At 34.2% G+C, this 16,404-nt stretch overlaps 1 protein-coding gene across 6 annotated transcripts in view; it reads right to left on the bottom strand.

The window, feature by feature from the left end:
* CDH9 (cadherin 9) overlaps window positions 1-14,573 on the bottom strand; it is a 94,183-nt gene extending 79,610 nt beyond the window's left edge. For 2 of the 6 annotated variants that reach the window (XM_085537809.1, XM_085537810.1), the window contains exon 1: window positions 14,260-14,573. The gene's annotated coding sequence lies outside the window, so the exon portion shown is untranslated. The remainder of the gene's footprint in view (window positions 1-14,259) is intronic. The other 4 variants (XM_015854463.3, XM_085537811.1, XM_085537812.1 and 1 more) reach the window with 3 other exon arrangements.
* Between the last annotated feature and the right edge of the window lie 1,831 nt (window positions 14,574-16,404).

The following is a 16,404-nucleotide window of genomic DNA, read 5'->3' as shown; positions in this document are numbered from 1 at the left end:
AATTCGTAGTTTCTAATGATTTCTCTGTGATGCATGCTTCTATTTATTTCTTTTTTTCTATCTGGAATCCAACAAATTTTCAATTTTTCAATGTGTTTATTTCAGCAAGTATTCAAATGTTAAGTGTAGCAAGACTATTTCCATTCTTCTTCCCTCCATCAATTACGCTTAATATTGTTTCAGTAAATGATTAATTTATGTAAAGGTGATTTTTCTTTCACGTTCATGAATGTACTATATTTGCTACACACAGGTGTATGTAATATCATTTCTATTGTTACTACTTTTTTAATTCTTCTAGTCTTTGCAAGAACTTTTACAGCTTAATTCTAAGAGAGTAAAAGGTTTCTGCTAAATTCAGTGGAATTTCTGTACTTTTCCAGCATTTTGTCTGCCATTTGCAATTAAAGTCACTGTATTTCAATGAAACTTTCATGAATGATATACACATATTAATGTCTTCTAAAGCAATAGCTTCTCAAACAGGTGTATATATTTGTGTTTAAGTCTGATTTAAATGGAATATTTATTAGCTCTGCATATGATTTTAAAATCTGTTTTGTGTATTTATTTACTGTCTTATCTTTTGGTATGCAGTTACAACTGTTTATGTTATCAAATAAAATCAGCAATTAATTTATGAGGAATATTTTCAAAATCCTATATTTTCCCATCTTAAGCTATTCTGAAATTATTTTTATATCTTATGTTTGATAGAGCAAATTCTCAGCTACAAAATGCTATTCACCATTTATTTTTGCTGGTGATGGATAAGAACCTTTGTGTCACTCTCATAAAAATCTGCACTTGTGGTGGTGACTGAATGTTTCACAGCTGCTATGATGGTGACATCATTGCTAGGAAAATGTTGTTTATGAAGTCCGTCTTTCATTGGCCCAACAGATGGTAGTCAGAAGGCACTAAATCCATATGTGGGGTGGGTGTGATAGGACAGTGAAACCAAGATAGGCAGTGTTCTCCAAGGTCTTTAAACTGACGTAGGTCCCAGCACTATCATGTTGCAAAAGAAGGGTTATCTTCTCTGGCTTAACTCTGAAAAGTAGTGATCAGAACTGGTGGTTTCTCTGCGTTCCAGTAAAAACAGACAGATCACCACCTATCCTTTGATCCTCTGAGGGTTGTATCTTGAATTTTTTCTTCGATGAGGAATTCTCACATCACCATTCCATAGACTGCTGTTTTGACTCTAGCTCATGGTGGTGACACCATGCCTCGTCACTGATAATGATTAAATTCAGGAAAGTATCACCTTTAGTCTTATATTGACTCAGTAGATCCTGAGAAACTTGCATATAGTGTTCCTTCTTTTCCTCTGAGCACTTGTGGGACTCACCTTCCACAAACTATGTGATATTCCAATGCTGCCACCATTGTTTCCAATGCGTTGAAGCTGATAACCAGCTTTGCACACAGTTCCCTGGTTCTAATCCACTGATTTGCATGGATGAGCTGCATTGATGAATGTCAGTGAGTGATTTTTTTATTTTTTTTTTTAAGCATGGAGGAGTTCAATGATACACTTTTGCTTCATATGCACTTTCATATCAGATGTCATTTTGTCATACTGCCCCTCTGATGCCATCTGTTACTCAGCAACAAAATGTAAGAGAAGGCACAGTTCAAACCCTACTGCCATATCACTGACTTTCTCCTCTGATTCTGGTGGCCAATGTAATAAATGGCATTATTTTTAGAACAGACCTCAGACTGCACATGTACTCTTCCATATATTCTATATCTTTGTGTATCTATCCATATATACATTATACACATTAACATGGATTCAGTGCACCAACAACAGAGAAGGAGTATGAAAATGCTGGAAAGAAAAATGTATTATCACTTAACATTATTCCTGATTACAGAGCAGTTGAACATTTTCCCCGTAGTTCACTTGCCATAGCACAGGCGGAAGTTCTTCAAATGTGGATCAGGCACTTCAGGCTTTCCTGTATGCGCTGATGATAAGCCATGTGGAAAACTCTGCTTCTCCTTTTCCTCTACATCTGTCAGATCCTCTTCTCTACTCACTGTTGATCATTATTCTATATCTTCCTTTTATAAAGACTGAGTTTAAATGTTACTGATGTCTTGAAGAATAGTCATACTATGCTCTAGGCTGTTCTAATCTTTCCATCAGATCTATGTTTTTTAACTGGGGCTTACACATAGCTATTTTCACTGAACACTTTGAAATGCTTTGCACTGATTTCTGAGTGGTGGTTGGAACTTTTGGAAGGCAATCACATGAATACCAATTTTCTTGATCTCTAATATGATGTTGACCTTTCAGTTTAATCTAGTAAGATGGAACCATGTCATTATAAAATATTACACACAATGCTAAAACATTACTTATTTATACATAGCATTTTCTCAGTTCTTCGTATTTCTTCAAGACTTAATTTCAGTATTTGATTCTGCACTCAGTGAGAAAATCTATTTGAGTTAGAAGGGTGACACTTTCTAATGAACAGTAAGCTAAGACTTTAATATTTTCCTGATGTATCTGTAGTTTAAGAGATCTTCAACAATAAAATTGTTTATGCATATCTTAGCAGAAATTAAATATAACATTTGAACTTTGCTGAAATCAAATGAAAAATGTGACCTTTAACTTGATATAGAATTTATAGAAGTTTTGAACATTTTTGCATTAAAATTAGAATGTTTAAAAGTTGTCATTTCTAATAATGTGCTGCTCATGTCATCTTATCTATTCTCTTGTCCTTCAGATTTGAAGATTTTTATTTTTATTTTTAATTAATGACATAAAAATCCCAACCTTGAATGAGTTCTCCATTCTCAAGTCCTTTCACAACCATTTGTTTGCCTTTTGTGTTTGAAGTGTTCAACACATGTTTACCAAGGCCATGTGTTTTTCATTGTTTTAATTGCTTTTTAATAAACCTTGTATCTGTTGAAATGCAGTAGGTAAATTTTTCACACTTAACAGACATAAACATAAAGTGGGATTTTGTAAGACAGATTTGAACTTGCTTGCAATAGGCTTTTTTTTTTTTTCATTTGTTTATTTTGTTTACATTCTTTTTTTTATGTGTTTCTGCAGAAAAATCTGCTGACTCACAAGGTAAAATCCACCCACACTACATTTCCAGTCAGCTGTTTAGAGCTGTGTTATCCTCTGAGCACCAAGTTCAGTTTCTTTAATTTGCAGATGATAAATTGACCTTCTCTTTAAAGAACAGATGGTATTTTCCAGACTAGAATAATGTAGAAATATTATTAACATTTCTATTAGTTAGTTAATTATTCAATTAATTATTATAGGAAGTCACTATTGATGGACATAAATGTAATTGAAAAATTACATACAATACAGGTGGTCTGGGTAATGTCTGCCCTTTTAGGATGACAAGCTGTGGGATTAGTAGTGATATGAATTCATGAACGTAGGCTGGATTGTACCTTAGGCTTTCTTTTTTTTCCCTAGTCTTTCTCAAAGATCTCTTAAATGTTAGTGGTTGTTAAGACATTAATCTTTGATCACTTAAATATCCATATAGTGTTAAGATAAAAATGATGGTGGCATCAATTATTTTGGACAAGTGCTCAGTATAATTTGGAATGCAAGAAAGGATCTTTCTCTACACTTGATTGTGTCTCCAGAGCAACAGTAAGAGGTTTTCACATCCACGGCAAAGGATGTCACCTTTGTTCCTCACTTCCCTTGGAATGGCTCACCATTCAGAAACCTCTGCACTCTCCACTGTCCACTGATTTATTCAAACCTCTCTGGTACCACAAACATCAATAGTCAAATTACAGCAAGGCACAAGAAAGGCAAGTGCTAATGAAGGCAATGAAGCCAGGCTCTCTACCTTGCAAACAATGAGAAAAGATAAATATTAGAAATGGTGCGACACTAACATAATTCAACAATTATTTGTAATGAGCATTAGACAGATTAAGACTGCTGGGTACCTGGGTTACTTCTGCTCACTAGTAGATGAAATCATAATGTATCTAACTCTCACTAATAAATCAACTTTAACTTTTAAATTACATATTTATCTCTGCTGGAGCAGATTTTTACGAGTGAGACATACAGACAGTAGATCACTGCTGATAAAAAAGTATATATAATGTTGGTGACTACATTGAAAAATACCTTTTTGTAGCTATTACATTACTAGTACTATTAGAGAATTTGCTCTATCAAACAGTATTATTGTGCTTTTTGTTGTTTTTGTAGTTTCCATGGTAATAAAATAGGACACATTATTTTCAAAGCGACCTATGCATATACACTCATATACATAGTAAATTATACATATGTCCTTGCATTTAAATAATTAATATTTTTACTCTATGCTTGAAATTATTTCACAGGGAATTTCACGAAAGTGCAGAAACTAAACTAAATGAACACTGAGTAATACTTCTTATTAAATTCTGAATGAGATAAATGGCAAGTTTTAACCTCTGTTCCTAGCATTAATGAATACGGTTGGTTAAGTATTAAGGCTGATTAATTATCAGACGCAGTAGTTAAACATATTATATGAAAAAAATCCATTTATTCCATTAAAAAAAAAAAAGAATTGAAATCCATGCTATCTCCAGAGGTTAACACCACTGTATATATAGAGAAAATAACTCTTCTTCATCTGTTGACTGGTACATACTGTTTTGTTACCACATCTGAGGAAACAATTGCTTTTAAATAAAGGTTGTAATTACACACAATGACAAACTTTTTTATCTAAAGCTTAACATCTACAGATTTCTAATTTATCTTTCAAATAATAAATGTTGGATTCTGTTTCACTTAGTATGCCTCAGAAGTAACCATGGTAGATTACAAGGAATGGTGAGAGGGCATGCTTTTATTTTCCTTGTTCCCTTCATATTGCCAACAGTGGTGTGGAAAGTTCTATTTAAAACAATCATCACTTGATTTGCCAAAAACTTCAGGAACAAACAATTGAACTAGTAAGAAGAAATCTACTTTATATTTGCATTGTAGAGTGATATATAATAAAGACAAAAAAGATAATTTTTTTTTCTATCTATCTTGTATATGATGATTTAGATGATCTGACAGTAAGGCTGAAGTTGTTATGAAAACTGCACTGTTGCAGTAATATCCCTGGTTTCCCAAATGACTACCTCTCAATTTAAGAAACAGCGAGACAAGCCAAAAATCCCATCTTGAACTAGTTGTTCAAACTTTCTGTCAGTAGGAATTTTATAATATATGTTAGCAGGTAGAAACTGTAAGGGTGACAGAGTAAAAATTGATGCTTCATTGAAAGTTATCAGTAATGCTACACTACTGTATTTACATTATTTAGACTTCAATTCTCTTTCCACAGAATTCTGGTCTCAATATGAATTTACTGACTGAAAAAGAAATTCTTTATTCTTTCAAGATTTTCCTTCTGCATTGATAGTGTAGGCAGAGAAGCAGTTTCACTTTGATTTCAGCTGATGTTTACTGGTTTGTTGTGTTTATTGTCAGAGGATGTGTTGACAAAGGACACAAATTTGAAACTGTCTGCAAATCTCTTACCAACCCACTGAATATAAACTTCATAACTCACCTAATGTTTGCTAACGTCTATACCAATTTACAAGGCAAGTATATGCATGAGTTTCCTAACAATGGTGCTGTCCATACAGTATAAATCTACATAGTATATGCAATGTCCATATATACTGTGTCCATATCTATATACCTATGTTGATATGGATACTATTATCGTGGTAGGTATAGACGGATATATAAATAGTAATGTAGATATATAGAAATATAGAGACATATACATTCATATTTCTATTGATATCAATAATTATATAGATACATAAATATAGGTATGTATATGTGTTCATGTTGTCACAAGCAGTAAAATATTATTATTTCTTTATTTCTTGTCTACTAAATTCTAAGTATGACTAGTATGACTGACTAGCATGAAATTTAATGTGTGTGAATCAACTTGAGGTGAAGGACTCATTTTCTATTCTAGAGCAATGTCCCCCCTACTTATGTTCCTTAAAAGCATGTATTTGCAGATGTCAGGTCTCAGACTGGACAAATAAATTATTTTGATGCCACAGGCACAGAAATCACATAGAAAACTACAACATCCTATAGTAGTTAATTTTGTTTCCGCCTGTGGATCAGTAGCTCACAATAATTCATATTAACAACAAAAACAACAACAACAATAACAAAAAGATCAGATAACCCTAAACATTATGCTGATTTACATAAATCTTTTTACTTCTCCGCATTCATAAATTTACTCATGGAATTTTGGAAAGGAAGAATTCCTTCCATCTTTTGCCAGAGAACAAATGACACCAAGCTGTAGGGTGCAGATGACATCCCAGAGGGATGGAATGCTATCCAGAGGGACCTAGACAGGCTTGAGCAATGGGCCCAGGTGAACCTCATAAGTTTCAGCAAATTCAAGTGCAAAGTCTTGCACCCAGGTCTAGTACATTACCAGTACAATCAAGAGGATTAAAGGATTGGGGGAAGTCCCACTGAAAAGAATCTGGGTGTACTGGTGGATGTGAAGCAGTGTGCCCTCACAACCCAGAAAGTCAACCTTACTGGGCTGCATCAAAAGAATTGTGGTCAGCAGGTTGAGGGAGGTGATCCTGCTCTTCTGCTCTGTGTGGGTGGAGCCTTACTGGAGTACTGTGTTTTGGAGCTGGAGACTGTCCAGAGGAAGGCCATAAAAATGATCCAAGGGATGCAGCACTTCTCCTACAAGGACAGGCTGAGAGAGCTAGGGCTGCAAGGTGATCCCTTCAGTATCTAAAGGGAACCTACAGGAAAGAAGGGGACAGAATCTTTAGCAGAGTCAGTGTGATAGAAGAAGGGGAATGATTTCAAGCTTAAAGAGTGTAGATTTAGGTTAGATATAAGGAAAAAGTCTTTTACAGTGAGAGTGGTGAGGCACTGGAACAGATTACCCAGAGACACGGTGGATGCCTCATCCTTGGAGATTTTCAAGATGAGGCTGGATCAGGCCCTGGGCAGCCTGGTCAAATTGTGGACATCCTTGCTTTTGCAGGGGAGTTGGATTACATGACTTTTAAAGATCCCATTCTAAGGACTGTACGATTCTGTGATTCTTTCTATCAGGATGGTAGGTTTCCTTGTAGTAGCTTTTGATATTTTCCTTAACACTTACACATAGTTGCTACAATGACTGTCTCTGCTGTGATTCTGTAGTGTCCGAGATCTCCATCCGAAGGTTCTAGTAAAGTTCTCAGCTGAGGTACACAGCTGTTGTTTGAAATGACCTACATTTTCATATAAGTATCACTAATCCTGAGTATTTTTGGTTTCCTGACTATCAAAAACATTGACACTGTTTTTGAAAAGATGTTGAGATCCTTTTCCAATTATAAAACCTGGAGACATATGGAAACATAATTCTTCACTAGGTATGGCTTAAATCTTGACTTAGCCCTTCTCAAGACCCAAAATATGAGCATATTCTACCCCTAGTGTGCTACACATACAAATATGTTCACAATATCTGGTCTTATTTGCAGTTTCTAGAAAATTTTAAATTTTTACATTAAAATGTAAAAATACATTTAAAATTTAAATGTATGATTTCTTTGAAATCATCATTCATATATCACATGCAGTTTGTAAGTAGTTAAATGGCCCTGTGTCTATGTATAGCAGTGAGTTTCAGTATTTAATCAATCAAATGCCTATTAATTATAAACCTTAAAAGTAGTTTTAAAAAAAATCTGTTCATCATGTAATTCCTTAGTTTCAGGAAAGCATTATGAATTAGAACCTAAGTGTGCTAGAGACAGAAATGAACATCAAGGTCTCTACATATTCAGGAGTTTCATAGGACTGTAGAGATGTATTTAGGGACAGTTAGATTAGTGTAGACTAAAATGTAAATAAAAATTGGATGAGTATAAATTCAAATGACAAACAAATATTTTGAGAGGGTACTTTGATGAAACTTTGTTTCAGCAATGTTAGTAGATACACATCTGGATGTATAATGACATTGAGCACACTCCTATGCTACTACTTATTATTTTCAGACTTTTCAGATCTGTGTCACAGTAGATGAACAAGTATCTTTTCTTTTATATCTTGTTTCTTTTTTCTTTTCCTTTTTTTTTTTTTTCTGTGAAAAACGTTGTTGCATTATGTAATTCAACCAGTTCTTAATATACTCTTTTTTGCCTTCCATAGTTTTTTTTTGTTTTCCTCCTTTCTGAATCAGAACTTCAAGGAAGGAAATATTCTCAACCAGCAGATTTTTGTAGCTTAAAGTAGCTGCAGCAGGATTTTGGAGAACTTCTTTTAATAGCCTTTAGAAAGTTGTGTGAAGTGCATTAAATGCATTACTAATATTTCTAAATTGAACGTTGTGTTTTCTGCTGCAGGGATGGTTAGCCTTCATTAGTAGAAAATATTTGTTGGTGGGGTTATGAATAGAAGGTAAGGCAACATCATAATTTTGGATTAAATTAAAATATGATCCATTCTTTTATAACCTTGCAAAACACTTACTTAAAGTCATGTATGAGTTCTCAGCATTGATGCAACTTCTGTTACTGCTACTAATATAACTACTACTTAACAACGGAATATCTTCATTATCATATGTAGAGAATTATCCCTGAAGGATAATTAAGAGGCTAATTCTTTTTCTTTAGAACATAAGAGGTTTTGCTTAGCGTCTTATTTTTTGGGCACATAGGAATGTAATTCAAATATGTATCTTTGTTAGGAAATAGAGTACATATTGTAAAATTGGAAATAGTCATTTGCTGATTATCCATGGGATGCACATAATTGCAAGGAAGGAAGAGTTTACATGGATTTTAAAATATATTTCCATTTTTCAATAAGTCTGAATTCTCATTAGAGATGAAATTTCCTTTCACACTTGGGAAGTTAATGTAAGGATTATTGCACATCTTACAGGAAATGAGAAAATATTTTCTATAATGCAGCATTCTTATATTTATTCTGAGAAAAAATATCTATATATTTTTAATCAGATAGAATCATTATAAAAACACAGATTCAGCACTCATTTTCACTCTGAGTAAGGGAAACGAACAAAAGTAATTTAATGGCTTCAGTGGGACTAGTCTTAATACAAAATGTTACTCACTCCGTAAGGACTCCAGAACCTGGCACAAGCACAAACAGTTCTTAAAAGTGGATTAAAACTAAAAATATTATTTTTGTAATTCCTATATTTGCCTGATATTTTCTCTGTTCCTGCAGAACAGAGAAAGCAGAATCATTTCCTTGAAATGCCCCACAGTCTGCACCCATTCCTTAAAGTCAGAAGAGAAAAAAAGAAAGTTTATTTAACAGTTTCCCATTTAGTGCCTGAATACATTATTATAAAGGATCATGATAAAGAAAAATGTAAGTCACATGAAAGTATTCTAATAAAAAACAATGCACACAAGTAAGAAAATTCAGTCAGAAATTTGTAGTCAAGACTTAAGCAAAGTCATTTTAACCTACTCTCATAATTTTCCTGAATTATGTCTACGTTTATGCATATGCATACATGCATGCATATACATATGTCAGAATTCTGTTCATGAACTGGGGTTACTCTCATTTTTTAAGTTCATACAACAGTAAACAAGCAGTTTACTGATGAAACCTTGTAATCTGTAACTTTTGGATATTTACATGTAAATTTTATTTTATAATGTGTCTACATTTTCTTCCAAAACGGGTATTGTTGGATTAATGTCCCCCTTCTCAGCACACACTGTTTTTGCTTTACCTCATTCTCATCTCCACAGGAGCAAATAATGGAAGATGGAGAATGTAAAGAACAATTATTTTAGTAAGATCTTAAGATGAAAATGGAAGATTATCTCATGTTATAAATTTCCTTTATCTTGTATATTTTGATGTTTTATTGAATTTCTTTTTAAGAAGTTCCAAAAATAAATATCAAACTCTTGATTCCTAATTATCAATCTAATTGATCATTATTTTCAGAAATTAACAGATAAATATAATAGGGTTTATATGTATTGCTAGATATATTGCTTTTATGCATTATTAATTGCTTTCAATTGAATGATTAAAGAATAAACAAATTGACATCACTCCTTATGAGAAATGTTGTGTAGTTTGTTTCATAATGATGAAAAGGCCTGTTTCCATCTCCAAATAGAAAAGCATTATCTACAATTCTCCCTGTTTCACTGAATCTTTTGTTAGGTATCATTTATAAAGAGCATGTTTTGATTTTGGACAAGCAATTTAGGAGATCTTTCTCAACGTATTATACGCAGTGGAAAATGCTTACAGTATTTCTTGAAAAAATGGAATCTCTGAGCAATGACATGCATGCCTCGATGCTCTAATATTTTCTCAGGCATAATTTCCATGAAGCTGGAGGTTATTTCCCTTGACTAGGATTTGTGAGGTCAAAGAAACCTGAGTAATATTTAATGCCTAGAAATTTGTATTTACACAAACATCCCTGATATTTGCATGATCATAACAGAAGATTTTAATATCAGATTTACATTTATGTGAGACAGGAAAAACTGAATATAATTTGATGTCATCTTTGTGTTGTTATTACTACTAAAAAGTGTGAAAATTAAATATAAAAACTTTCATTTAACTGGCAACGACATATACTGACCATCACTTGAAGCACCATATTTTGCAATTGCAGAAATATTTTGTGAAAGTAATGTTAGAAACTTCAGTATTTTTTAGGTACTCAAGACATATTTATTTTCATGTTTTAGAAACAGTCACATGGAGAAGTTTGAGGACTGTGAAAGCAGGGGCACTCCCACAAAGCTGCTGAGAGCTCATCACCTGAACCGTCTGCACAGCAGTTCCTCCTTGTGGAATGAAGATAACCTTATCAGCCTCCATTTCTGAGATTATGGAATTAAAGTTAAAAATAATACACTTGGCTTTCTATTATCCCTTTTTTTAGAAGCTACATTATATACACAGCATTGTTCTGTTTTCCCTGAAGTTAGAAAGAAGATTTTCCTTCAAGTAAGTCACATTCAGTTTTGCTAGAATTTTGTGCTGTAAACACATATTGAGATCTGATCAGGAATGGTCCCTCCTGTTAAGTCATGCCAGGCCGGTAGGCCTGGTGCCACTGGAGGTTTTAACATGATCAGTTGCTGGGTGTCAGGACGGCAACTTGTCTTTTGTCACTCAAAGATTTAATATTTGTTTAAGAGACAAAAGGAGAAAGTTATTAAAATGACACTTGACTGCTTTTATGAGAATTCTTTTTGTTCGTAGCTGAAAGCCATTTCCTCTTGCATTATTTTCCTCCCTCCCCCACCCCCTTTTAGCAAAATTTAGGATCTTTTACAACAAATGACTTTTCATAAACTCTCACTCACATACAGAATGCAGCTAGCTTTCACTCAGACATCCCTATTCATGTTCAAATATTTGTGCTTCTGCAGATAACATTTGCATGTAACACCTGCTGCAAGCCTTAGAAATTCAGAAGGCTTTCTGAGATGAGTGGGAGAGACATTTTTGTCTATGCTTTTGGTTCAGTTGCCTTATACAGCTAAATGGCCTTGACTGAATGAAAGAAACCTATAAAATAATATATTTTATATGGCCTGATGTATCCTGGTCTGTGAAACCCAGTTTTATCATAAGAACAATATTTTTTTAATTATTTTTATTTATTTTTTTAATGTCCAGTAATGAGTTTTTATTTCCAGAAGAGTCTCCAGAAATGAAAGAAGTTGGGAGAGAGGGAGCAGAAAAATATGCCCGTTTATCCCTAAAGAAAAGGTAAAAGACTGTGTGTGCACGTGTGATTTACTCTACATCAAAACTCCTAAGTAGTATTTGCTCCTTTGTGTGTCTTGTTTCATCAAGATTAGGACAGCATCAGGAGACATCCATCTAACTTAGTTTATCTTCTGAACAAATTCATCGTTAAAGGAAATTGTGAGTCCTGTTACTTTTGACCTCCACCTCTCAGGCTTCTGCCAGTAGATTCCATGAAAGCCATCTTGTTGGGTTACAGAAAAAAATTCCTGACACCAGGGCACAAGCAAATGTCAGAATTAAGTTGTGTAGTTCTTTCCACAACACTGTCAGTAATAACATTTAAAATAGTGGATTTTGATTGGCAGGTATAGGGAATTAAATCATCCCCATTGGCTGATCCGATGATTGGAGTGCATCCCTGCCAACTTAATGCAAACTGCACTGCACTCCATCCTAGTGGAGCAGAAGCTGGGCAAGGGGAGAGTGCACATCATCCCAAATGAGCTTCTTTCTGGAGAGGAGGACATTTCTAGAATGGTCACTTCTTCAAACTAGTGTGAAAATTGTGTGCTTCAGTTAAAAGCCTGAAGCACTCAGACCATGAGTCTGTACAAGGCATATGGCAGCACTATTTCACTCTGCCATTTCTCTCCAAATTGCATTTCCAAACTGCTTTCTGTGTTTTGGTGATATTTATGCAACACATTTATTTTTTCTGTAATAATGACTGTAATGTAGCCTCTGGAAATTTTCTCACACAAATAAGCAAACAAAAAAATTACTGTTGAAATCTCCACATCAGGACTAAAGGCTTGACAAGTATTTTAGGTACAACTTTAGTATATCACAATAAACATATGCGTTTCATGATTTTAAAACAAGCATGTTTATCTAACATTAATATGTATATATGTATTACCATAAACATTTGATTATATAATATGATCATGTAGAAGTTTTACATCTTTGCTAACAGAAATGCCATTATCTGTCAGCATATTTAATCTTTAAGTCATATTATTACATAGTAAAGGATAAATGACAGGATTATGCACTTTATCTGCAAAATTCACTCATAGTTAGCAATATACCTATATTACAAACTAACATAATCCTGTAGAATTCACAGTAATCAGAAAAAAAAAAAATGTAATGAGACACCTACATATTTAATTAGTCTATTCTCACTTTTTGGAAGAAAATTTTAGTTGTACAAAATGAGTTGGAAGCAGTGATCTTTATAAAGCTATCATTAGCAAGTCTTATCACCAATATTATTTATTAAAAAAGACATTTGATCTCACTATTAAAAGTATTACATTTGCCTTTTTATCCATATTTGCTCTTATCAGAAGAAACTAGTTTAGTACTCAACAATGGAGCACAAACTTACTGTGATTTAAGTAATATATTACTTAATCAGAGTGAGACTGATCTTACTTTCGCGTATGGAAAGTATCCTAACCAAACAATCATTTTACTGTTCTCACCTGCTGCATAAATCTGTTTCTGAGATGGCGAGTGGCTACTACTGTATGCACATTACCATACAATTGCAGGGGGATATAGATTTCTTTATGGTTCTTATGCATCATTCTTTGAAGCTCATCTGTCAGTGAAACTGAATGGATGTGACTGCATGTCTCTTGCATGTGGAAAGAAAAAATAAAATGTCATTCACTGGGCAGTTGCTCTCTGCTGATTACTTCAAAATCAAGTGGTCACTTTGGCCTTTTATGCTTTCTGCCTTGTTTTTTCTCCTAGTCTCTGTTTATAAACACTAGACTGGTATTGTTGATAGTGCTTCTGGAAAACAGCCTTACACTTTAAGCCTGTTGACTTTGACTTACTGCTCTGAACATTCAGAGGAACATCTGCCTCAGAACTCAAACATTCTGAATGGCGAGCTTTTACTTCACCCGTCATGTAAAGAAAAATAATTTCATTACCACAACCAAAGAAAATAAAAATAAAGCATCATCACTTCATTCATATTGGTACTAAAAACTTATTCATTTTTTATTCTTTTTAACTGAGTTTTCAGTAAAAACAAAGATGACAGAAAGAAAAGGGTTGTAGTTTCTATCTGGACAGGTAAAAGAGTATTCTGCACAAAAGTTAGATTATACTGTCACTGTTATATTGCTGTAAAAATCTGAATGAGAGTAATACTGTTTAACAGTACTGCCAGATAATATATCCTTTGCTAGATTTCTCATATACACAAGAAATTGTCATATATACAACAGTAGTTTAGATTTCAGCAAATATTTTAATTTCTTCTGACTCTTTCCCCCCACCCCCTCCCTAAAAGGAATCTGTAACAAATCTTTAACATTTTAGCCTTTTTAAAGAAAACGTCTGCTTCGTCTGCTTTTTTTTTTTTTTTTTTTTTTTTTTTTTTTTTTTTTTTTTGCTATAGACATTTCTTTGTTACATAAAGTTAATCTACTCACCATGTCTTGCAGCATGAGCCCAGCTCTGCCCATCCAGTGCTGCTTCTTTACCTGCTTCCTCCCTTCTGTCTAGCACTGTATCTCCAGCGCTGTGTGCGCTTACATCTAACTAAGGCAGACTCTCTCCCAGTATCGCTTTTAACTCAGGCAGGCGGGGAGATGAAGCCAAAGGGAATCTCTATCTGATTGGTTTTCATTCAGTGGTCCTGATTAATAAGAAACGTCCCTCACTGAGAGAGATGTTGCTGCCGATAGAGCCGCAGTGCTCAGATGAGGAGGTTCGGGGCTGGGGGGACGCCGGCTTTGCCAGCTATACAGTGATTTGCAAGTGAATGCAGTGGGAGGGTTCAGAAAGGAGGGCTTTGTTAGGGACCCTCTTATTAACTGAGACTTAAATACAGAGACTCAAGTTACCGGCTCAGTTTGATCTGTTTTCAGTTTTAATGATAAGGGGAAGGGAATGCCCATAACCTTTGAATTATCTGGAGAAAAGATTTACCATAATTATCTACACTGGCAGTTCAGTACCATTTGTGTGCACATATTGATTGAAGAAAGTAAAACTATCCAGTACCATTATGGTGAAAAATGATATTAAGTTGAAAGAAGGGACAGCGTAGGTGATTTCCCCATGTACTAAATGCAGCAGTATCACTTCCAGATATTGATAATGATGGACTTGTCATTGTACCTGAAAGAGAACATAATGTAAAGTTGCAAAGGGTATTTCAGGAGTTATTGTTAATAATGTTCAGGTCTTTCACAAAAACGTGGTTTTGCAAGCAAGACAAATGAAACTTTCTGCTACCAGGTACATTATGTTTGGGTAGGAGTAACCACTGCTTCCTTCTATGCTACCAGTGTGCAATATTCAGAATATAATCAGTTGTTTGAAATACCATCTTCAATCAAAGAATAAGACATTACTTATCAAAATAGGAAAACTAAAGTGATTTAAGTCCTTGGCATTTTTCGTGGGCTTCTGGTAATTCTGATTGCTAATAACAGTTTTAGCAACTGACATAACCTAAACATTTGCAACCGGGCTGCTAAGAACAGTGCCTTTGCAGTCACTTTCTATACCAACTAGATGTCTGTTATAGGCATGAATACAATAGTATAAAATGCTGTGAAGTGTAATGTAATGTAATTAATTTAGTGCCAACATTTCCTTTTTAGAAAGATGGATCATGATGCCAGTTTCTAATTAGGAAATATCATTAGGTCTATGGGTTCAGTAACTAGTGGAAGGAGGAATGTTTCTACTCTTACAGAGAAACCTTATAATAACAAAAGATGAGTTTACCTAAAATAACCAGTTGAGAAACCTAAGTAAATTATTCCCTTTTCTTTATGCCCATATTATTGTTTTAGTCCTACCACTGATGAGCTCAGCAGGCCCATATTCACAGTATGATTTTTCTAATGAGAACTATGTCATCGTTATATTCCATTTGAAATGATTAAGGGATTGATAGAATTTGTACAGACATCTGCCTGAGCCTTTCCATTGATTTCAGTGGCACTTAAATAGTTTCCTGAGTAAACTTAGTCTTCTATGGGAATGCTGCACACTCATTACGACTATATTTGCATATGTGAAACTGAATGTAGAATTCAGCCTAATACTTTGAAAATCAAAAATCAGAATCCAAACTCCAAACAGGACCAATTGCTGTACCTCAACTAAAAAAACTGTATAAAGAAGTTTAAATGAGCATGTGCATTTCACAGTCAATCTACTTCAGCAGGTCTATGGATAAAAATGCTTATTATAATTTTTGTTTCAGTAAGTACATGGGAAAGCAAAAAGAAAAACTACTGAGAGACAGCTACAGCTGTGTATCTCTGATGCTCTGTTATCCCAGTGAAGCCTTCAATTTTGGGTATCTCCAAAAATATACTTTTTTTTTTTTTTTTTTTTTTTTTAATAGGAAAATGGTGGGATGATAAAAATTATGAGTAATGTCTCCAGGTTTTTCACTTCATTAGTGCTTCTTCACTATTTTGGCTGCTCTATGGGTACATTGTTTCTACTCCAATCAATATTAGGAGATCATCCAGGTACAGAAGAATCCCACGAACTGGAGGGATGTGCAAGGTATCTTTGCACAACTCTTCCTTGAGCTTTAGAAGGTGCTACTC

The sequence above is a fragment of the Coturnix japonica genome, chromosome 2 (genome assembly GCF_054131305.1).
Source record: "Coturnix japonica strain WE chromosome 2, WE-NBRP24, whole genome shotgun sequence".
Lineage (NCBI taxonomy): Eukaryota > Metazoa > Chordata > Aves > Galliformes > Phasianidae > Coturnix > Coturnix japonica.
This window is presented reverse-complemented; position numbering and strand designations above follow the sequence as displayed.